At 42.5% G+C, this 23,230-nt stretch overlaps 1 protein-coding gene across 7 annotated transcripts in view; it reads right to left on the bottom strand.

Annotated features, from left to right (window-relative positions):
* Nucleotides 1-21,794, bottom strand: part of Inpp4b (inositol polyphosphate-4-phosphatase type II B) — a 305,059-nt gene extending 283,265 nt beyond the window's left edge. For 5 of the 7 annotated variants that reach the window (XM_048333627.1, XM_048333628.1, XM_048333629.1 and 2 more), the window contains exon 1: nucleotides 21,777-21,794. The gene's annotated coding sequence lies outside the window, so the exon portion shown is untranslated. The remainder of the gene's footprint in view (nucleotides 1-21,776) is intronic. The other 2 variants (XM_048333634.1, XM_048333630.1) reach the window with 2 other exon arrangements.
* Nucleotides 21,795-23,230: the final 1,436 nt, after the last annotated feature.

Below are 23,230 nucleotides of genomic sequence, written 5' to 3'. Positions count from 1 at the left end.
TTGCTGTTCCATATGAACTTATGGATTGGTTTCTCTATTTCAGTGAAGAATGTGGCTGGGATTTTGATAGGTATTGCATTGAATTTGTATAACAATTTGGGCAGTATGGCCATTTTCACTATATTGATTCTGCCTACCCATGAGCATGGGAGGTCTTTCCATCTCCTTGTGTCTTCTTTGATTTCCCTTATTAGATTTTTGTAGTTTTCATTGAATAGGTCCGTCACGTCCTTGGTTAAGTTGATCCCTAGGTACTTTATTCTTTTTTTGGCTACTGTAAATGGAATCGTTTCCATAATTTCCTTTTCTGTTTGTCTATTGCTGGTGTACAGAAAAGCTGCTGACTTTTGTGGATTGATTTTGTATCCTGCTACTTTGCCAAATTGGTTTATTAGATGTAGGAGTTTGGGTACTGAGTTTTTTGGGTCCTTGAGATATAAGATCATGTCGTCTGCGAATAGGGATAACTTGATTTCTTCCTTGCCGATGTGGATCCCTTTGATGTCCTCCTCTTGCCTTATTGCTATGGCTAGGGATTCCAGTACTATGTTGAACAGAAGTGGGGAGAGTGGGCATCCTTGTCTTGTTCCTGTGTTTAGGGGGAATGATTTAAGTTTCTCTCCATTTAATATGATATTAGCAGTTGGTCTGTTGTATATGGCTTTTATTGTTTTGAGGAATGTTCCATCTATTCCTGTTCTCTCCAAAGCTTTTAATAGGTATGGATGTTGTATTTTGTCAAAGGCTTTTTGGGCATCGACTGAGATAACAATGTGATTCTTGATTTTAGTTCTGTTTATGTGGTGAATTACATTGATTGATTTACGGATGTTGAACCATCCTTGTGACTGAGGGATGAAGCCTACTTGGTCATGATGTATGATATTCTTGATCACTTTCTGGATCCTGTTAGCTAATATTTTATTGAGGAGCTTTGCATCTGTGTTCATTAGTGATATTGGTCTGTAGTTCTCTTTTTTTGTTGGATCTTTGCCTGGTTTGGGGATGAGTATGATATTAGCTTCGTAGAATGAGTTCGGGATTTTTCCCTCCGTTTCTATTTCGCGGAAGAGTTTGAGGAGTATTGGAATTAGCTCCTCACTAAAGGTTTTGTAGAATTCATTGGTGAATCCATCTGGGCCTGGGCTTTTCTTAGTAGGGAGGTTCTTGATTACCTCCTGTATCTCACCGTAAGTTATTGGTTTATTTAGTTGATTTATTTCTTCTTGGTTCAGTTTGGGTAGTTTGTACTTCTCTAAGAATTGATCCATTTCTGTAAAATTATTGTTTTTTGTTGAGTAGAGGTTTTGGAAATAGCTCCTTATGATTGTTTGAATATCGTGTGTATTTGTTGTAATTTTTCCTGTGGAGTCCCTGATTTTACGTATATGAGTCTCTTCTCTTCTTTTTTTTGTGAGTCTTGCAAGGGGTCTGTCAATTTTGTTTATTTTCTCAAAGAACCAGCTTTTAGTCTTATTTATTTGTTGAATGGTCTTTCTATTTTCAATCAGATTTATCTCTTCTTTAATCTTTGTAATCTCTCCCCTCCTAGTCGTTTTAGATTCTGTCATTTCTTGTTTCTCCAGTTGTTTTAGTTTCATCGTGAGGGTATTCACCTGCTCTGCTTCCATTCTTTTAATGTGGGTACTGAGTGCAATGATCTTGCCCCTCAGTACTGCCTTAGCTGTGTCCCATAGGTTTCTTTGTGATGTGTTTTCTTTGTCATTGTGGCTTATGAATTCGTTGATTTCATCTTTAATTTGATCTGTGGCCCAAGTGTTGGATAGCAGCGTGGGGTTTAGCCTCCAAGAGTGTGTATAGGCTGTGTGGTATCCTTTGTTGTTGAGGGTTACCTTTAATCCACTGTGATCAGATATAATACATGGGATGATGTCAATTCTTTTGTATTTGCTGAGGTTCTTTGTGTGGGCTATGACGTGGTCTATTTTGGAATATGATCCATGGGCTGCTGAAAAGAAGGTGTATTGGGTCTCTGTAGGGTGGAAGGTTCTATATAGGTCTGTTAGATCCATTTGGGCAATGGTGTTATTTAGGTCCTCAGCTCCCTTACTAATCCTCTGGGTGTTGGATCTGTCTCTTGGAGAGAGAGGAGTATTAAAGTCACCCACTATGATTGTGTTTGCATCTATCTTGCTCTGTAATTCTGTGAGAATTTGCTTGACATATGTCGGGCCTCTTTTGTTCGGTGAGTATACATTTATCACCGTGATGTCTTGATTCTGGATTTTTCCTTGTATCAATATGTAGTGTCCTTCTTTGTCTTTTTGAGTGGACTTTAAAGAGAAATCCAGCTTGTCTGAGATCAGGATGGCTACACCTGCCGTTTTGGTGGGTGCATTTGCTTGGTAGATCTTGCTCCATCCTTTCATTCGAAGCCTGTTTTTGTCCCTTGCTGTAAGGTGGGTCTCTTGTAGACAACAGATGTCAACTTTTTGCTTGCGGATCCATTCTGCCAGTCTGCTCCTCTTGATCGGGGAGTTTAAGCCATTTATATTTAAAGAGATCAAGGATAAGGGTGTTTTTTCTCCTTCCATTTTCTTGTTGGGCTGTTTTTTCCTGTTGTTTTTTTTTTTCTTCTTGTCTTTAGTGAGCTTGTGTTTCTGCTGGACTTTGGCTATTGAAGTTTCTTTCTGAATCTGTCTGTGTGTCTTTTACGATCTCTGTTGGGTGGGCTTCCCCTCTTAATATTCGCTGTAGGGCTGGTTTTTTATTCACATACTCCTTTAGCTCCTCTTTGGTGTGGAAAGATCTGGTTCTCCCTTCGAATGTGAACTCCAGTTTCGCTGGATATTTGATCCGAGGTTGTAAATTGTTATTCTGAAGTACTTGGATGGTGTTCTTCCACTCACTTCGAGCTTGGTAAGTTTGTGTGGATAAGTCGGATGTTATTCGAATCCTCTTCCCATTGAAAAAAGTTTCCTTCTTCGCTTTGGCTGAATTCAGAATTTGCTCTTTAATCTTGAGGTCTGTAGTCTTGAATATTATGTGCCTTGGGGTGGTTTTCCTGGGGTCTGGCCTGCCAGGTGTCCTATAGGCTTCGGTTACCTGGATGGGGTCCCCTGTGAGATTGGGGAAGTTTTCTGCAATAACTTTATTGAGAACATGATTAAGCCCTCTGCTCTGATATTCGGCTCCTTCTTCTATTCCAATTATACGCAGATTATATCTCTTGTCTTTGTCCATTAGTTCCTGGAGTAATCTTCCCTGAAGCTTCACCTTTTCTTGGAGTGTGGTCATTTTCTGGTTGTTGTCAGCTGCTTCATCGTCCAGGCGAGAGATTCTGGATTCCATATGGTCCACTCTTTGTGTTATGGTTTCAATTGCGGAGTTTATGGATGTCAGAGAGCTATTCATGGTTGTCATATCAGCTCTGATCGTGGAAATTTCTTCCTTTAAAGAGTTGTATTTTAAATCTATTTTTTCATGCATTTCAATTCTCAGGGTGTGGAGATTTTCTTTAAAGGCGGCTTGCATTATATCCATTTTTGCTTCCATTTCTTTAAACGAGGCTTGCATTGTATCCAGTTTTGCTTCCATTTCTTTCTTGGCTTCCTGGGTGTCCTTCCAGATTTCCGCTCTAAACTCCTGGAATTGTTTTCTGATTTCATTTCTGACGGTTTCGATCATTCCTGTTAACATGTCCTCATTTGCTTTTTTATTCTCCATCTCCTCTCCAGTCGTGCTGCTTTTTGGAGCTGGCGAGTTGGCTTGTCCTTTGATGAACTGAGTTATGTTTCTTTGTGATTTGCGCATCTGGAAGTCTGTGTAGTTCTTCCCTCCCTTCTGTGTAGGCGTGTCTGCGTCAGCAGGTGCTGTCGCTGTGGCCCCGCCCACCAGTGCAGGGCACGCCTATCAGAGCGGGCGCTTTCGCCGGGGCCCCGCCCTCCTGTGCACTGTGAGTCCCCTACAACAGGCACTTAAGTGGGGTCTGCCTCCCAGAGCGAGCCCTGGGTTGTTGGGTTGTGCTTGCGCCCTCCCGCGAGTCCGTTGGGGGGGGGAAGCAGTATGTGTGGGGCCCAGTGGGATCGACTGTCCGGGTGTGGCTTGGCACCCTCAGACCTCGCCTCCGCTTCGAGGAGGGGGAACGAGATCAGGCTCAGGTGACCCTGCTGGGCTGGTATTGCCCACCAGCGCCTGTGATTTTAGTTGTAAGAGTCCGCAAGGTCTAGGCGCCTCGGGTGGGGCTTGCCCTGCCGGCCGTCCCTGGCCCCTGTTGGGAAGGGGACGGGGCCAGTTCTGCCAGTTCAGGAACCTTTGGGGGCTTGGGGCTGTTCCGCCCTTCCCCTGCTAGACTGGCTTCCCAGTGCCTGCTGGGAGCTTCCCGCCTGATTTGGGGAATCTTTGTTCCCACGGGAGTGGGGAGGGGGAGGGAGGGAGATATATCGTCTTTGTCGGGCTTGGGTCTCCCGTTGGGGGAAGGGATTATGGGGGACTCACTTTTGCTGCTTTGTGTGCGTGTCCCGCACCGCCGTTGGCCCTTCAGGGGTTGGCGAAGTGTCGTGGTGGCTCCCCCGTTCCCTCTTTCTGCCGCGCTGGGTTCCCTTGTCCGAATCCGGTGTGGACCCGAACTTCTCGTCGCTGCTGGGTGTGTCTTGGTCCGCACCCTGCTTTGTGTCCGTGGGGTCTCCCGCTATATGGATTCTGCGCTCCTCGCAACCTGTCTGCCGATCGCCGGGTTTCCCTTTCCCAGCCTGACCCTGTTTGGGCCAGGGCCGGCTGGTGGGGGGAGGGTGCCCCGATTAATCTCCGGCTCCGTGTAGGTTTTCGGTTCTTCTTTTTTGCTCCTTTTTGTTTTCCTGCGTTTCTCCACTGCTTCTGGATGCTGGTTTTGCTGGGTTCTTGGTGGAGTGTTGGGTGTTGGAGTTCCCAGCTCGCTATTCAGTTGGTGCGAGTCGGGGTGCCTCCCTATTGTCTCGGCGCCATCTTTCTCCTCCTCCTCAATCTTTTGAAGAGCACAATGCCACTGACTTTGTGATGTGGAATTGTCACTCTTCACAATAAAATCAATTTGCTTGGGTGCTTCCCTCCAACAATTATGACTTTTAAAGCAAGTTCTAGGGGTAAAAATTGCCCATTCGTTTTCCTAAAATATCCCCTGAACAAGTTTCAAGTACATGAAAAGGAAAATATACAGAACAACTCACCAGCACTTAGTTTTAGTGGAAAGAGAAGAGACAATGTGATCATTTGTATATAGATTTTTTTCCCCTCTAAGTTCCCTTTTATACACATTAGAGAATGATGATCATAAGATAACTGGGAGCTAAATACCTGGAAATATAGGCATTCTCTTATACATTAAGGCCAATGGATTTGAGTGAAAAGTCGGTTGATAGGGTTTCATGTTTTACATTGTGATCATCCTTCAAGAAACTTCCACTGGCAGAAATCTGTCACCGTATTGAAGAGAATTGTCCACAATGACTAGACAGTTTTACTAGAACACTCTTCATTTTCGACAACATAAACATGGAACTCCCAACCTCCGCAACAAACCTCAACTGTGCGAGGCAGAAGACATGACAGCCTGGCTTCCTATTAAGCCAATCAAAGAGGTTGACAAACATCTAGAAAACACCTTTGTTCATATATAATTTCTCTTTCTTTTGGGAAACCTTTTCATTAAAATGTATTTTATGACCATGACATGTACATATTTTTAATTCTATAGGTTTGTTGTAGGTTGGTTGGTTGGTTGGTGGTACTGGGTTTAAAGTCAGAGCCTAGTGCTTACTTGCAGTTATGCCCTGAGACCCCATTGCTTTTACTTATTTTCCAGACAGGATCTAATGTTTTGGCCTGGGAACCTGCCTGAGGTTGTGAACCTCCTAATTCTCTCTCCCCATACCTGGGATCACAGCTTGACTTACTCAGATTGGAGAAGAGGAGATCTTATCAACATGTTGTCCAGGTTTTTCTCAAGCTGCTATCTTCCTGATCTCTGCTTTCAAGTAAGTAACTGGGGGGCTGGGGATATGGCCTAGTGGCAAGAGTGGTCACTTCGTATACATGAAGCCCAAGGTTCGATTCCTCAGGACCACATATATAGAAAAACCCAGAAGTGGCGCTGTGGTTCAAGAGGTATAGTGCTAGCCTTGAGCAAAAAGAAGCCAGGGATAGTGCTCAGGCCCTGAGTTCAAGCCCCAGGACTGGCAAAAAAAACACAAAACAAAACAATCAATTAAGTAACTGGGACTCCAGGCTACTGTGAACCACTGTCTCATGCCCATTTTACAATAACATTAGAACTATTCCAACCCCTAGCTTGTAAGCATTCACAGGTGAGAACCTCCATCCATACAAACTTTTGGGAGGAGTTCCCAATAAATGGGAAGGGCATGAAAGGATCACCCGACCAAAACGTTTGAGGACCGCTGAGCAAGATCTTGCGGTTTTAATAAGCTAACCCTGGAGTCTCCAGCGGCTCCAGCACACAATCTACTCCCCTTCCCCCAACATCTCCACTGGGGCCGACTGAGAGGGCGGGCCCTTTGTTTTCCCAAGAAGCATCAGGGCGGTTCCACCCCATCAAGCTTCTTCTACACCCACAGAAACAAAAACAGGGCTGCGGTAGCACGAGCAAGGTTCCTGGAGACTTACCTCGAAGTTACGCGTGTCATTTCTACTCCTTAGTCATCAGCCCAGAAACGCCACGTAGCCACACCCAACGTTCCAGAGACATCCTGGGACCTCTGATTGTGCCCTCTGCTCCCAAGGAAGTCTGGGGATGTTTTGTGAGTAGAACTCACCGCTACCTCGTGTGCCAGCATCTCCAAGTCAGGCGCACTAAGCGCTGAGCTGAAGCTGACCCTGAGCTGTGTGTCTCACTCAGCTCGGAAACCGTCTTCGTTTCCCTTGTCTGCTGGAACAAAGTTCTATGGAGTCTGTCTCTTAAAGCAACTGACGTGTTTCGTCTTCTAGGGACAGACGTCAGAAGTCAGGGTTTTCCCTGAGAAGGTCGGCCTTCTCTCCAGAACGTCTCAGGGACAAGCAGTTTCCTGCCCTTCCCGGTTCCTAGAGAACGTCACACATGCGATGTGCACTGACTGGGCCCGGGCCGTGGAAATGTGCTGTTCTAAACGCTGGGGATAGGGAGGGAACAAAAGCCAAGTCCCAGCCGCCATCGAGTCTGCAATCTACTGCAAGGAACACGCGCTGGTTACTAGAGTGATCTGCAAAATGAGGAAAATGAAAGGCAGGAAATGTCATTGAAATAATGCAAGAGGTGCTACTTTAAATAAAGTGGTCACACAGACCTCTCTGATCAGACAACCAGTAGATCCCGGGATAAAAATGAAGATACTGGAGGAAGAATACATTGGAAATAGCAAGGAGAGAGGTCATAATGTGGGAGGATCTTTGGCTCTAATAAGCCCTGTGGTGGCTGGAGAGGAGGGGAGCCTAGCATGGCCAGGAATAAGGTTCAGACGTAGCTTCTACTCCAAGAAGCCAGAGAGCCATTTACATACAGAAATGCTAGGAAGCTGATGATATGTTTAAAGGCTCACAGCAGCTAGGAGGAGAATAAAATCCTGGGGCCCAGGATAACAAGCCAAAAGACTAGTTAGACGACAACTGTGGGAATTGGGGGAGGAAGTGATGCTGGTTTGAATTAGACCCTTTGGGAAGACATGGGGAGAATTGTCTGCACACTAGACACGGATGGGAAATTAAGTCAATAGATAAAGTGATTGAGTCAATGGAGTATGGAAGGTTCAGGACGAAGAACAGTTATCCTTCCAACCAGCAAATAAGAAGAGAGGTGGAAGGCAGCAAGAAAGGAAGAGAGGGAAGAAGTAGGGAAATTCTTATACCAGAATGAATGGACTTTGTCTGTGACTTAGGCAAGTCCTTGGATGTCAGGGGAGGAAGGATGAATCATACACACAAGCAAAACAGGCTTATCTAGCATCAAAACTTGGAAATGGTATCAGGCAAACTCATTGCATGTAGCTTCTTGCGCACATCTGAGCAACACCTATGAGAAGCAATTTCCCTTTTATGAGTCCGAGTTGGTGATGTCGCTTTCAACATTCTCATAACATGATTTATTGTTATCTAATCCGCACTGGAGCAAAATGATCCTGTCCTTTTCTGAATGGAGGACTATTCCTGGAGTTGTTGGGTTTCTTTTTATTTTTTTAACAAGCCTATATAGGAAGGTCACATTTGCTATCCCTCCTGTCATCTCCGACTAAGGGGACAAGAGCTGTAAGATAAACCAGAGGAGGAGCCCGAGGTGGCTCGTTTCCAAACACAGCTCCTAGACTTGGATCGCCTCGGTGACAAAGGCCAGCGAGGTCCTTTTCGCAGCATTTGTTAAGGCTGAGCAGGCCTGGCAGATACACAGATCATCTGCTCCTCAGTGTCCGAGAACACGCGTACGAGCGAGATAGTTCCCTTTTCCTTTCCTCTTTGTTCCTGCGGACAGATGTTAACTCCCGAGCCAGGCTTTGCGAGCACAGACGCGAGAAACACGCCTGGGCTGCGTGCGGACCGCCAACTCGGACTGTCCTCCCGTGGCCTTGCTCCTTGCACTCGCTACTGACGCTGAACGAGGGCGGCCTCGCCTGCCCTCCAGCACTGCCACCCCAGCTGCACTCTCCTCCCCTGACATAGCTCTGCTGCCGCCCAGCCCCAGCCAGCCAGCTGCCAGGCCCCACCTCGCCTACCCTGGGAGGCGCTCTCCATCAGAGTCCCGGGCACGCTAGGAACATGCTCTACCACTCTGCCTCTTTGTTGTTTATTTTGTTTGTGAGTCAGGGTTTTGCCACCCTTGCCCGGACTGTTCTGGAACTTATGGCTCTTCCTGGCACTACCCTTCATGCACTGCTGGAATGACAGGTGTGCCTTTCCAAGTCCAACCTTGATTGTTGTTCTCACCTTCCCACTGATGACCTTCAGTCTGAGCAAGGGCAGCTGCATCTTCAAACTCTTCTAAGAGCTATTGGAGCCTTCCGTTGTAACCTTTTCTTACAGCTACAGCAACAATTCACCTATTATTAGAATGAATACCATTCGTTCCTAAGATGCAGAGAAAGTAGGAATTCAGTCCGTCGCCATCTCCAGCCCAGCATTCATATTGCCGATCAACTCTATGCACGGCCATCGAAGGCACCGTACACGATGGCACTCCTGCACAATTGGTTCCGCAGTGCCCAGCACGGCATACGTCATGAGTCACTTGGTGATTCAACAGAAGTCGTTACCCAAAGTCAATCTTTTGTCTGCTACCTGATGATATCCCTGGAGTTAAGTAACAACTCGGAGACAGAGAAAAGCGGATCAAGAGTTTAGTTCACCCACCTACACAGACTACCTACGTTCTGCTTTCCTTGGCTCCAGATAAATATCAACAGTTTTTATGACCTTTAAACAAAAACAAAATTCCAACTAGAGATAGAATACCCTAGGCTATACCTTTATGCCACCTACCCCCTATTTCTGCACCAGGGGGGTCCTCAGACGCTCCATGCGAAATTCTGTAGGTAAACGGGAGCTAACTTTATGGCAGTGTAGCTAATGACCTGTTGGCTTTTCCATAGTTGCAATTCTTGGTAAAGAAAGGATTGGACAAAATTGAGAAATAACAGTTCTTTCATCTGTAATCTACAAGACATGATTATTTAGAAATTAAAACCAGAAATACTTTCTGAAATAGGAAATGGGGGGGGAGAGGACAGGCAATTATGAAGGCATACTCAAAGAAATGTTTTATCAAATCAATCAGCACTGATTATGTAAAATATTAAATAGAATACTTCATGAGTCCAGTGTGTTTCTTTAAATCTACATATGGATAATTGGGAACTTGGGTTTTGTTGTATTCCTCTATTAGTAACTGTATCTCCCCTCACCTAGCTGAGCCATTATTCTATAAATGTATATAGGATTAACAAGAGAATTTATCTTGCAGGATTGTTCCTATAAACTAACAAATAGTACTAGCTCAATAAATCAAAATAGATAGAAATTACCTGCGTCAATAAATAATATGTATGTAGATATTCCCTAAGCTCGGTACTCAATCATCTTTCTTTTCTGATAAAAACTCTTCCATGGAAAATCCAATCTAATCATTAGTCATTCACGATCAATTCTAAAACATAATTCCTAAGTTTCTCTGAATCCTTATTTCTAGACTAGTTCCAACTCACTCTCAAATATTTCCAGCCAGATACCCTACAATGTTCTCCAGTTCCCTATGTCTGCATTCTATGCTGTGTCTCTACCCTACCTCCCAGTTCAGAAGTGGATGAGAAGACTCTGTCAAGTTCCATTTGTAGCAGGCTCTGTTCTAGTTCTTCTTTGACTAATTTTCACAACAAAGACTTTTCAGGAACCAGAGGTCTCGTTGCTTTAGGGTTGCCTGATAATTCTTCAGTTGTATGAAGGGAAAATACAATTACTAATAGATTAGTACTATCAAACCAAAATTCCCAATTATTTGGATGAAGATTAAAAGACACACATTGGATTCACAAAGTCTTCTATTTAATATTTTTATAAACAGTGCTGATTGATTGGTTAAACAGGCCTGATTGATTTAATAAACCTCTTTTCTGGGTGTATCTTGGTAATGGATTGCCCTCTTATTTTTCTGCATTTTGTCTACTTCAGAAAGCATGTCTGGTTTTAATTGCTACAAACTGCAAACTGAAAATTTTCTAAGCAGGGAAAAGACAAATGCAAGAGATAATCAACCACCTGAAAATCAGTGGGAGACCATGGCAATGACCTTTCCCTCCTTTCGAGAATTTAGCATCTTATTTCCCTCTAAGTAGCCATACCATTGTGTTCTCCCAGAAAATGGAAATGGCAGCTGCACATAAAGTGTGATTCCTGGGCCTTCCTCCAGCCCAGGCTGAGTGAGCTGCATTAAAAAGCTTCGATCAGAACTTTGAGGGCGTGGGCAGTGGCTACCCCCCTGAGGGTGGCGCCCTTCCTTCTGTCGCCCAAGCTCAAGAAACGTTGATTTTCCTCTTCCGTCTCTGGCACGCACCTGCTAGGTTGATTGCACAAGTCAGTTCCATTTCTTAGATTTCACTCTCTTCTTCTGTTCATCTGTGGGCTAGCTCCGTGGTAAAAGCAAAACTTGCTTTTAAAAAGCTTCCTATTTTTAGCATAACTGTTCAATATTCTCCCCCTAGCCCTCCACATAGCTGTGTGTCTTGAGCATGGTAAAGAAAGAGAGAAGCAACGTGGTAATCAATGGGGTGGGGTCTCTTGAATGATGAAGTGAAATCTCTGATTTCCATTCACTGATAACCTCAGGAAGACACAGTTGTGGCTTAGCAGAGCTTGGGACATCTCCTGTTACTTCCTAGGAAAGTCTACATCTCTGCTAAGAAATGCATAATTTCCGGAGTATCTCATATTTATCTTATCTAAAATTTTAAGTATTTTCTTTTTTTTTCAGAATTTCCCATGATTAATTAGAACACACGTGTATATATATATACATACATACATATATATGTATATTTCAAAAGAAAATTCAAAATTGTAAAGGGAAATTCAAATATATATATATGCGTGTGTGTATATATATGTATATACATATATATGTCTTTTTCTAACCCTAATACACAGAGCCAAACTTGACACCATTTAGAAAAAAGTAATCATTCATAACCAAAATATTCTTTTAAAACAAGAACTATATCTTATTTTGACTTTCACTGCTATTCAGGTGAACTTTATATTACATTTGTACTCCTATCTGCTATGATTTTTTTTAAAAAATCATATTGCTATCACAAAATTTAGACAAGCATGCCTTACTTTTTACCCAGTGGATTTGAAATGAGCAATGACTTCCCCTACTGAGCCTCCGAACAGAGTGTGGCCACACTCCACGCCTTGTGTTGCCCCTGCATGCTCCATGGATGTCAAGGAGCTAAGCTGTGGCCTTGGAAGGCACCCCTCAGAACGGAGAGGCGTTCGCAGTGAGCCCTCCTACGGACCACAGAAGGCGATCGTTAGCATCTATAAAAATAAATTTTACAGAACAAGTTGAAGGCACTTACACTTCCAGTCCACTAAAAGTATGATGATGCTTTTAAGTGCTTAATTGTTCTCCACGCTCCCCTTTCCTGCTGTCTAAAGAGACTTCTTTGTGGAAACCTCATCATGCAAGATTTACGGGAAAGGTCAGGAGCCACTTCTCCAAGCCTGAAATGAACCCTCGAGAGTGCAGGAATGCCGGTATTGCTTCAGGAGTGGGGTTACCCTGACCACAGAGAGTGGAAAGAGAGGAGAGGAAGTGGCGTGCGTTCCCCACGCGTGCTGCACTCAGCTCACCGGGGCCGCACACCTCCAGGGGGCGCTGCAGCCAAGCTGACCCCGCGTGAGTGTCGCTGTAGAAACTCAATCCGCCCTTACAGTGCTTTTCTACGTTTGCTTCCCACATCCCACTGGACGCCAGCCCATAATCAGGGGTTCCGGAAACAACGCCATGAGACTCATTTCATCCCCCGATGGCTAGCCTGTCACCTTGTCTGTAATCGCCTTAAGTTGTGGGAAATAGCGGGTGACTGGAGCGGTTGTGCTTATTAACAAATAAGAATCGTGCAGTTCATAGGAAACAAGAGAAGTTTGGGAGGGCAGAGCTGCTGAGTCCTGCGTGCTCAGTAAAGACAGAATTCTACAGATGGTGGTGATGGCAAGTGGGACACACAGAACCTGGTAGGATCAGAGAGAATATGAGCAAAGTGCTTACAGCAAAATCCAAGTCCATGCCTTGAACAGATACTGAGAACCCATGACAGCCTACATATCCAGGGAAGGGTACCAGTCTTGAGAGGGAGGTGAGGAAAGGGAGGGGGAGAGGGGGAAGTGAGAGGGGGGAGAGAAAAGAAGGTAGAGGAAGAAGAAATGAGAGAAGAGGAAAGAGGGAGAGAAGGAGAGAGAGGGAGGAGCGAGAGGGAAAGAATGAAAATAAAAACAATCACACCACAAAAACCTTAGAAATTAGTAAGTCTTCCAAAATGGAATCATTGTTGCAAAATGGAATAGTTCCAAAATAATTCCAAATTGGCATGTCTTACATTTACAACAAAACCTACTTAGCATCTTGCAGATCTTGATTTCAAAGGAACACACTAGGATTCAAAGCTAGCTTTTAGAATACAAAGATTCTTAGGAAAATATATCACTCTCCATCCCCTCATTGAGTTTAAGAAACATCAGATGACTTTGGGCACCTTAAAAACAACAACAAAACCCTTATCTAAACCAGAAGATTTTGGAAAGCAAATATGATCATTAGGCATGACCTTTGTAGGAAAGAAATCAAAAGAGCACAGCTTGGTTTTGATTGCTAATCATCCACTCAGCCCTCTTACAAGTGGCATCCCAGACTCTTTCTTTGTGAACATTAGTTTCTAAACACTGAACACATTCGACACCCACTGCTAAATTGGTTAAATCCACATGGCAAGAAGGGGAGCCAACAATCTGGAGTGTGCTAAAAATGATAATTCATGAAAAATGAGCTATCACAAACTCTGTGACAAGATAGAAACGTATAAAAAATAATTGTTGACATTCAAAGTATGATCTAGTAAATTTGTTGATATTGTATGTGCATGTTTATATATATATATATACATATATATACTAAAAAATAAAAAATGCAAGAGTGCATTTAGCAGTTGCAAAAAATAAGGCTCATGCTAACTATCACCTGAAGGAGCTTGAATGATTCTTTGATTATAAACACTGGGAAGTATATTGTAACTTGCACCTTGGCCAATGAGCTACTTTAAAATTCTAATATTCCTCCACACAGTAGAGTCAGTTCACAGGCCTGTAATGCAGGCAAGGATATGAAGGGAAAGGAAAATAAAAATATTTTCTCCAGAGTTGTTTCAGCAAAACAGTTTCCCCACTCAAATACCACTTCTTCCAATATAGATATTGCAGGAAGACTTTTACACTTGTGAGCTACTTACACATTCTCATGCCCCCCAAAAGTAAAAAGGTTAATAAGAGAGAATTGGTTATATTAAAAACAGAGAGGGAATTAGTGATGGGGTAGGGGATAGAAATTGGATAACTTACATCTAAATAAAGCAATTTATCTATGGATATGTGTGTGCACCCATATAGATATGATTCTATGAATTATCATACTATCTATACATGCAAACACACACATTTCAAAGACAACTCAATACATTTCAAAGCAAAGATAAAAACAAAAAGTAGAAAAAAAGAAATGGAAAATGAAAAAGGAATGAAGAAGGGAGGGAGGAAGGAAGGAAGGAAGGAAGGAAGGAAGGAAGGAAGGAAGGAAGGAAGGAAGGAAGGAAGGAAGGGAAGGAAGGAAGGGAGGGAGGGAGAGAGGGAGAGAGGGAGAGAGGGAGAGAGGGAGAGAGGGAGAGAAGGAGAGAGGGAGAGAGGGAGAGAGGGAGAGAAAAATTATATCAATTTGATCCCCATCTATTCATGCTACTTTCTGTGTATATGTAAAAAAATAGGCTGTATCACTCTCTTTCTCTCTCTCTCTCTCTCTCTCTCTCTCTCTCTCTCTCCACCCTAAGAAAACATTCAGTAGTTGATTATAACTTCCAGATAACAAATGTGGACCAGCACCGTTCCTCTATTCTCCAACCAAGAACTCTGGATTACCTCCAGGTTGGAAACACAAGACCTGCTTCAGGCTGCTCACACTGACTGCGAGCTGTTTGCTGTTTTGTTACCCAGACACCTGAGGGTCTGTGGATGACATAAAACAGCCAGATGGCATTTATTTTGCACATCTACATGACATTATCACAGCAACAAAAAAAATGTTCCCAATTGGAGAAGAACATGTCTCAATGTGTATTTGCACAAACAATGCTACCTTTGTATTTGTGTTAAGCCAAGCCATCAATAAGATCAATTCTGATTGCTAGTAGATGAGTTTGCTGTTTGTCACAGTAATGGAGCTCAACTGTATTGAACATTTGGTCAGCAGCCTTGAGAAAGAACACTATTTAAGCTGTGTACAATGGCACACACCTATAATCCTAACAATGAGGACAAAGAGGCATTGTTGGATAACAAACCCAGACTGGGGCATTGAACAAACACTGTATCCTTTTTTTAATGTAAAGTTGATCATTTTGTTTGATAGACTATAGTTTGGGCTTTTTTTTTTTTTGTCATTTGGTGTTTTTTTCCCCTCATTGTTGTGTTGTATTAGTTTCTCATAAGTACCGGGTCTTAAACTCAGGACCTCATCTTCTTGCTCCGCTTTTTAGCTCATAGCTGGCACTGTCCTACTTGACACACACACCCTCTCCATTCTGGCTTTTTGCTAGTTATTTGGAGATAGAAGTTTCTCAGAAATGTCTCAGCTTCCCGAACAGCATGGGTCATAGGCATTAACCACCGGCACCAGGCTGGTTTGGTTTCTGCCTCTCAGGTCCTGGGATTACACCCAGGCATCTCCATATCTAGCACCAAGAGGATAAATCTTATATTCAATTTTCTGTGTTTAAATAAATATTTGATTTCTAACTTCTGATTAGATTTAGATTGATACAATAATGAAACAAGTTCTATTATAGAAAGAATATGGAATCTTTGTCAGAAAGTAAATAAATCATCCCATTTACTCTTGTGTGAAAATTATCTGTGAAAACCTAGCAGATTTATTGACTCATGTCTGAAGCAAAATTTATGTTTCTGTTAATCTATAAACAATATTTCTCTCCCTTAGTTAATCACACAAGAGAACTGCTTACAATAGTATCTGAAATTAAATTTAGCCCGGGACAATGGAATCAAATAGTAAAGAACTAAAATGTTATGAAGTACTTTTCCTTTCTTGGGTACAAACTAATTTTGGCTTCTAGAGCTGTAGCTCTTTGATACGTGTTCCTTTTGTTTTTCTTCATCTCATTTCCCTCTTAAATAGGGAATACTATAAAGCAACGAAACCATTTTTCCAAATCAATAATAACTATAGTACCCTCTAAAAATATAACTCAGTACAATTAAATAAGATACTGCCTTTACCAATGAAAATTCACACAGTGATCTTTTGCACGGTAGAAACACTATAACTCTGCCTTATTCAAATACTCATTTATTGGTTTGGTGGTAAGAAAAAAAATGATAGCAGATGTTCAGAGAAAAGAAAAATGAATATTTACATGCTCCAAACAGTATCTTTCTCATTATCTTGGGTGAAAATGAAAGCCCTCTGGAAATGTCATTATTCTAGAGCCTAAAATTACATTCATGGGAATTGGACTCCTACTCAAAGCAGTGACATGAGCGTGATTTAAAATGCATCTTGTTTATACTTACAAAGTAAAGCATAAAGGGGGAAGAGGGAGGGGGGGATGAGGGACAAGGTAACAAACAGTACAAGAAATGTATCCAATGCCTAACGTATGAAACTGTAACCTCTCTGTACATCAGTTTGATAATAAAAATTTGAAAAAAAAAAGAATATGAAAAAAAACAAAGTAAAGCATAATATTCTTATATTGCAATCTATTAATTCCAAGAGAAAACATTACACTACCACTGTTTGTGTTTTCAAAACTTTCCATTTCATTCGCTAAAGACTGCTTCCAGTCACTTCAACTAGTACACTTTGCCATAATGGTGGTTTAACTCCACTGTTTCTGCACTTCTTAGTTAAGGGCAAAATTTAGTAAATATGATTTTTGCTTCTATTTTCAAGTCAACGAATTTTATGCAAACTAATTTCCAATGTCACACGATTAATTTCCCATTCGCATTGTCATCTATTATATTTGTGGGTGATAGGCAGAAAATGAAATAGAACTTTTCTTTCTGAGGGAGCGGAATCCATTAGTGCAACTTCAAACTGTGTAGCGAAAAGGTCATTGTACTGCAGTGCAAAATGAGTGTGTAGTTATTTTGTGGGGTTTGGGGGGGGGGTTGGTCTTAATCTTAGAATTCCTGGACAATTCTAAGAGAGCCTGCAGTTTCAGCACTGATGCTCACAGAAGCCTGCGCCCCTGAACTGCATGGGGCAACTTTCATCTCCCCATCTTCCACTGTCACTGAAAGTTTACATCGCCTACGAGCTTACGTGGCTTCAGTTATTTCTACCTTGTCATCCCCATGGACTCCCCACCCCACAGACAGGCCAACCACGAGAAGAGAGGTGGCTTTGGATGCAGAGAAGTCTGTGGGGAAGCTTCCCTGGAGATGGTTAGGCCCCGCCGTGGAGAGAAGGACTGAGTGGGTAGGGATCTGAGATCCTCCTGCAGGGTCCACCGAGTGGGCCAGCCTTCCTCGGGCCTCGCGTGGGAGCCCCCACTGCAGCGTCTGGGGGGGGTGGGGGGGGCGATTCCACCCGCTCTCAACCATCACCACCGCAGCTGTGTCGAGTGAGCTCTCGAAACCGAACGTGGAAATCCACAGGAGACGAGCCAGCCCAGAGGGGCTCGGACTTCTGTTCAGAAAGGGGAAATGACCAGGAAAGAGAGAAGGGCAGGGGTCTGTGTGCAGGGGACGGGCACAGGCTGAGCAGCTGGCCGCAGCTGGATGGGTGAAACACATAGTGTGCACGAACTCTGGGTTCAAGCTCCAGAACTGCTAATTACGAAGGGGGGGAAGGGAGGGGAGGGGAGGGGAGGGGAAGGGAGGGGAGGGGAGGGGAGGGGAGGGGAGGAAAGGGAGGATTCCCAGTAGAACAAGAAAATTGAGAGCAGATTATGGCTTCTAGTTTCATCCCTCAGGAAAGATCACCACATCCTAGGTTCCTTCCCTTTGATCTTATTTTGACTCTGGTTAGGTTGGAGCAACAGCTCCAGAGAGGGAGGGAAGAGAAGAGAGGCCAGCACACAGATGGACAGGCTGACCTACTCAGCTCCTAGAAGACAGGAGGCCCAAGGGAGCTGCCCCAACGGAGTGAAGTTTGAGTGTTGATGCATATATTGGAACAGACAACCTAGTTTGTGACTTGAGACTGTACTTTGTGAGACATTGACCTTAGGACTTTTAGCCAGGAATAATGAACCTGGGGAAATTCCTATCCAGTAACAGAGAAAAAAAGACGTCTACTGCATCGATTTTTATGTGAACACTAGAAACAAAGCCACGTGAGTTTTCTGGGAGCATGACAGAAGCTATGCAGGTTATCTTTACGAAATCTGAAGTTTGAATCTGAAAGACCCTGGTTATAGGTGTATAGAAAACAAATGGGTAAATTTATGGAAGTTTATCTGTACAATGCCAAAAGAATTATGAGGTGAAGTATTGGAATAAAAAATATATTTAGAAAAATGGCACTTGCGTTAATCCAATCCAAAATGATGTGAATGACAAGGGAATATAGTAACTCTGCAGCAAATTTACACATATATGCAAATTTATACGTCAACATAATAATAAGACTAATAATAATAAAAGTTTTGGGGCAGGGAATGCAGAAGCACAGAAACAGTGGAACAAAGGGTAAAGCAATTCAGCCACGGAACTCACTAGACACTATGTTGGAAATGAACTATACAGCTTGGGGAGGGAGGAGGGGAGTCAGCAGGGGAAAATCTGGGAGAGAATGAAGGAGGGGTGACATTGTTCAAAAAGAAATGTACTCATTCCCTGACTTAGGTAGCTGTAACCCCTCTGCGTATCACCTTCATAATAAAATTTAAAAAGTTAAAAAATAATACATAGCTAAAGTATCATCCGGCTATTTTGTGAAGAATGCTTACACGGATGGGCATTTTCGATAAGACTATGAAAGTGACTGAGGCACAGAGAAAGTCACTGATAAGTTACTCAAGGTCACTAACTATGTGCTAAGTGACACAGATGGATCTGCAGAGAAAATTCCTAACCCACCCGGTGCCAGTGGCTCATGCCTGTAATCCTAGCTACCCAGGCGACCGAGATCTGAAGACCATACATCAAAAACAGCCCAGGCTGAAAAGTCCCCAGGAGACTCTTTTTCTTTTTATAGGCACAGATAAATATTTTTTTATTGTATTGGATCTAGTTACCCAAAAGATGGGCGCAAGCACTGACACATGAGACTACATCAAATTAAAAAGGGGTTTCAGAGTAAACGAAACAATGATCAGAAACAAGCGACAATCCATAGAATGGGAGAAATTTTTCACCCACTACTCAACAAATAAAGAATTCATATCTGGAATATACAAAGACCTTAAAAAATAAACAGGAAAATAATAGATAATTAAAAGAATACATAAGCAGGTAAATGGAACAATTCTCAGAAGAAGTACAAATGAGTAATACAGAAGTGAAGAAATATTTAACCCCCTTGGTCCTAAACGAAATGTAAATCAAAACCAAGACTCCATCTCAAACCAATTAGAATGGTATCCATTAAGAAAGGGGGAGGGGGAGGGGAGGATGAGGGAGGAGGTAACAAACAGTACAAGAAATGTACCCAAGGCCTAACGTATGAAACTGCAACTAACCCTCTGTACATCACTTTGAACATAAATAAGAAAAAGAGAAAGAGAAAACAAGCAATTCTAGGCTCAGGTGGCTCACGCCTATAATCTTAGCTACTCTGTACTGAGATCTAGGATCACAGTTCAAAGCTAGCCCCAGCATGAAAGTCTATGAAAATTTCTTTTAAGTTTTTATTATAAAACTAATGTACAGAGAGGTTACAGTTTCATACATTAGGCATTGGATACATCTCTTGTACTGTTTGTTACCTCGTTCCTCATACCCCCTCCCCCCTCCCCCTTTCCCCCCCGAGGTGTTCAGTTCACTTACACCAAACAGTTTTGCAAGTATTGCTTTTGTTGTTGTTTCTCTTATTTTACCCTTTGTCTCTCAATTTTGGTATTCCCTTTGAATTTCCTAATTCTAATACCAGTACACACTGTTTCCCATACACTCAGATAAGATTACAGAGATAGTGTAGATACAATCACAACAAGGTGATACACGAACATCATCAATAGTAGAAACTACAGATACACATGGGATGTTGAAAGTAGTTACAACTGTGATATAACAATCATTTCCATAAAATGGAGTTCATTTCACTTAGCATCATCTTATGTGATCATAAGGGTATAGCTACTGGGCTCTTGTGATCCTCTGCTGTGACCTGTGCTAATTATTCCCAATAAGGGAGACCATAGAGTCCATGTTTCTTTGGGTCTGGCTCACTTCACTTAGTATAATTTTTTCCAAGTCCTTCCATTTCCTTACAAATGGGGCAATGTCATTCTTTCTGATAGAGGCATAAAATTCCATTGTGTATATGTACCACATTTTCCTGATCCATTCGTCTGCGGAGGGGCATCTGGGTTGGTTCCAGATTCTCGCTATGACAAATTGCGCTGCAATGAACATTGTTGTGCTGGTGGCTTTACTGAAATCAAAACAGACACCCTGAAAACACTAAAGGAAAAAGTAGGAGAAACACTTGGGCTCCTTGGCGCAGGACGGAACTTCCTGAACAAAGACCCAGAAAGGCTACAAAACAAAGAAAGGTTGGACAAATGGGACTGCATCAAACTGCAGAGCTTCTGCACGGCAAAGGACATAGCTTGCAAGATAAACAGAAAGCCCACAGACTGGGAGAAGATCTTTACCGGCCATTCAACGGACAAAGGCCTCATATCTAAAATATATGCAGAACTAAAAAAATTACCTTCCTCCAAAACAAAACCGCAAAGAACTAATAGCCCACTCATCAAGTGGGCTAAAGACCTACAAAGAGACTTCTCTGATGAGGAAATGAGAATGGCCAAGAGACATATGAAAAAGTGCTCTACATCACTGGCCATAAAGGAAATGCAAATCAAAACAACATTGAGATTCCATCTCACCCCAGTAAGAATGTCATAGATCAAGAAAACTAACAATAACAGTTGTTGGAGAGGATGTGGCCAAAAGGGAACCCTACTTCATTGTTGGTGGGAATGTAAACTGGTTCAGCCACTCTGGCAAGCAGTATGGAGATTCCTCAGAAGGCTAAATGTAGAACTCCCCTATGACCCAGCAACCCCATTTTTGGGTATTTATCCAAAAAACCCAGGAGACTCTTATCTCCCATGAACCACCAGAAAACTGGAAGTGGTACTGTGGTTCAAAGTGATAGAGAACTAGCCTTGAGCAAAAGAGCTCAGGGCCAGTGACCAGGCCCTGATTTCAAGCCCCAAGATTGGGGGGAATAAATTCCTAACCCGTATCTGCTAAGCTGAAGATAATACAAGCAAAAAGGCAAAGAGACTATCAGTCTACCTCAGAGTCCTTGCTCTCAACCAAAAGGCAAACTTATGTCTGGGCATTACTCATCCGGAAGACTTCTATTACCTTCAATTACATTCAGTGTTATCTCATCTGCACAAAGAACAGGAGATAGTCAACCTAGCCCAGATACACAGAATGGTTCACAGTTCAAATTACCACTACTCCAAATTTCAAGAAAAATAACTGAGATATTCAGACTTCTCAATCAGTTATTTTATCTAAAAATTGCTTGTCCAGAGAATAAAATGTCTATGTCCCATACTGAGAAGCTGACAGTGAGCACCTTGCATCAAAAGCCCAGGTGCCTAAATGTCACATATGATTTAGGAGAATGAAAGTATCATGATCAGATAAGATTATATTCTAGAAGCCTAACTAGGTAGGGAAAACAGAAATGCTTAAGCATTGCTTAGGAATGCTGTTAACTAATAACATGGGACAGTATTCAAAGTAGTATTCAAACAGCATTTCAAAGTAGTCTTAATTTCTTTTGTTAATTTAAATAAAGGCTACATCACTTAGCCATAACACACCTTGAGGATATAGAAAAGGAAATCCAAGATGACATTGAATTCCCACTTCAATTAATTTTCTAGATTACATAAGCAACACGTGCCTTTGGAATAATATTAAGAATCTAAAGTAAATATAAAGAATGTACAAATTACCAACTTTACCCTCCATATGTAAACACTGTTAATAATTTGTGGTCTTTTCCAATCTGAAAATCATCCTACGACTATTTCCTCAGGTTATTTCACTTAACTTACACCTTCTGTAAATATTTCATCCGAGACTTTTCAAAAATCACACTTTTGGTTCTGTCTAGCTCTCATTGTATACCAATGTATTTTCTACCCTTTATCGGTGTTCTTTATTCCTCCCTTTCTAGATCTTTCTCTATACTTTTCCAACGCAACCAGCATGGTAAATAACCTCTCAAGAAGCTATACTGTTACATTCCACAAATTTTAAAAGCTTACCCCCAAATCAGTGTGTCCAACAAGCATTTCTGAAGTCCCAAAGGTCTGAGCATTCCAGTCAGACTCTTTCAAGTAAGGAGACACCCAACTACAGAGTGAAAGGCCGGAACGTTCCGCCACGCCCTGAGCCTCTCTAAGATGTATGGGAGGAGGGGGTCTGCTTCCGAGTTCCCTAGCACTTGCAGAATTATCTGTGCAATAGTTAAATATTCAACCCTTAAGACCCACTCCAAAACTCTGAGCTCATTTTCTGCAACCCAATTAGCAACATTTGGCAACAGAAAATTTCCTTCATCCAAGGAATCACTAGCAAGTCACAGAGCAAAGGAGCCAAGCGGGCCATTGGAGGTCATGGAGTTTATATCCCATTTTATATCTCAGGAAAGCTAAATACCATGAAGGTTAAGTGACTTGGCTGTGATGTGTGGAATGACACGCAAACCCTGGTGGACAGAATGAAAAAAAAAATCACTGCTTTTACATTTCCTAAAAGATGTCATCTCTAAGAATTGGCATTGGGGAAAAAAAAATCCCTCACTTTAAATAGTATATTTCTTTAGCAGGGAAACAATTTTGAGAATCAATTTAATACCTGCTATATTGTATCCAAGCTCGTCTTGAGACTGAAATATTCTGAGAATGCATAAGAAGAAATCTTGGACACTATTAAGGTAGCATAAACATAATTTCATGTAGAGCCACCATGTTGGTTTGAGACCTCTTGCTCCTTGTCGGGAGAGAGAGCTAGCAGCTAGGGATGATTTGGAGAGAGGCCACCTTTGGGGAGAATTGGCTGTGGTTCTGGGCAATGGGAAGCTCAGAGAGAAGCCCCAAACAACAGCATGGATGGGTAAACAATACCGCAAACTTCTCAGCAACCGCATCAAAGATAGCCCTAGAAACACTTCAATGTAGACACCCTAACTGCTGAGCAGTAGCTACCCCTGAGCAAGGTTTAGCCGCAGATCCTGAAGGAGCACACGGGGAAACTACGGTGGCTGGGC

This window comes from Perognathus longimembris, chromosome 24, assembly GCF_023159225.1.
Source record: "Perognathus longimembris pacificus isolate PPM17 chromosome 24, ASM2315922v1, whole genome shotgun sequence".
In the NCBI taxonomy this organism is placed as follows: domain Eukaryota; kingdom Metazoa; phylum Chordata; class Mammalia; order Rodentia; family Heteromyidae; genus Perognathus; species Perognathus longimembris.
The sequence above is the reverse complement of the archived record's forward strand: the minus strand, read 5'-3'. Positions and strand labels throughout refer to the sequence as shown.